This window comes from Vulpes vulpes, chromosome 4 (genome assembly GCF_048418805.1).
Source record: "Vulpes vulpes isolate BD-2025 chromosome 4, VulVul3, whole genome shotgun sequence".
In the NCBI taxonomy this organism is placed as follows: Eukaryota; Metazoa; Chordata; class Mammalia; order Carnivora; family Canidae; genus Vulpes; species Vulpes vulpes.
Window position 1 is genome coordinate 125,178,707 of NC_132783.1, and position 1,605 is coordinate 125,180,311.

A 1,605-nucleotide genomic window follows, 5' to 3' on the forward strand; every position below is an offset into this window, starting at 1 on the left:
GTTTTTGGAGTGGTATCCTGATATTTTAAAGAATTTCTGTGGAACTTATATGCGATGTCATAAAGTGTTTGAAATCAAACTGCTAGGATAGAGATCCTATTCAATATGTTGAGGAAGAATTTAGTAACAAGTCTACTTGGAAAAATTAACATATAAAACATTAACGTTTAGATTCCTTATTGTAAAAGGGGAACAACAGATATAATTGGGGTTTTGAAAACTTGTAGTAGGATTTTTTTTTTCCCCTCCCATAACAGCTCCTGTAATGTGGATAATTATCTTAATCTGCAGTTCTCCAAAGACTGCTCATTGTAATCTTGGGAATGAGGCGGGGAAGGGGTGTAGGGAAGAGGCAGTACATTAGACCAGGGGCCAAGTACATAATAACTGAATATCCTTTAAGCTTCTAGTGGTTGCTTTGTGAATAACCTTCCAGCTTTGTTCACTAGCTCATTGTCACCAACCACTGCTATACTTGCCAGCTACCAACAGGATCATTATGTGTTCCACTTACTAGTACTGCTTAAATAACCACCCAGATTTAGTGTCTTCAAACAATAAGCATTTTATTCTCCTGGGTTCTGTGGTTTAGGGATTTGAGCCAGGCACAGGTTTTTTCCATTCTGCAGTATTGGCCTCAGCTGGGAAAACTAAGAACTGGAGGTAGTTCAAATGGCTGCTAGCTGTAATCATCTGGAGTCTTCACTCAGTGGCTTCTGACTGGGCCCAGATGACTTGAAGCTATCACTTGGCCAGACCCACATACACATGGCCTGTCCGTGTGGCCTGGACTTTGAGAGGGAGCATTGTAGAAGACTCAGGAAGAAGCTGCATACAGCATTAACTTCTTACAGTCTTGGTTCTTTTATTTAATTTTTATTTATGATAGTCACAGAGAGAGAGAGACAGAGGCAGAGACACAGGCAGAGGGAGAAGCAGGCTCCAATGCACCGGGAGCCCGACGTGGGATTCGATCCTGGGTCTCCAGGATCGTGCCCTGGGCCAAAGGCAGGCGCTAAACCGCTGCGCCACCCAGGGATCCCTACAGTCTTGGTTCTAAGTGAGTCGCTAAAGCCATATCAAATAGGAAGCCATCAAGAAGTGTGTGGTTAGGTTTTAAAACTGAAAGGAAGAGCTGACCCTGTGCTACAACAATTGACCGTATATTCAACAGAAACACGGGTCCTAAGTCTCTTGTAAGGATTAATAGTACAAGTCTCCAGTGAGCAAGAACTAAAGGTGCTAGTGCAGATCATGGGCTTGTGTTCTGGTAACAATGTACAAATATTGGTTTGTATAAAATCTGGCACATGTCATCAACTCTGACCTGTCTTTACATTATCGGTGTCCTTCTAGCCAAAGACTACCATGTGTACCTAAACAGGCTGGACTTAGTACTTTTGCACTAAAGTAGAATACACATATGGGGAACTGTGGACTGTGTCAGTAAGATGGTATTAGAACCTATTATAGGATTTTGGTTTTGGATAATTAGAGGGTCTAAGAAAATGGAGGCTCACTCTAGATTGGAATGACAATCCTATGATTAGGTATTTCATTAAATCTTATCTATTAAAAAAAATCTTATCTATAGAACAGATGGAT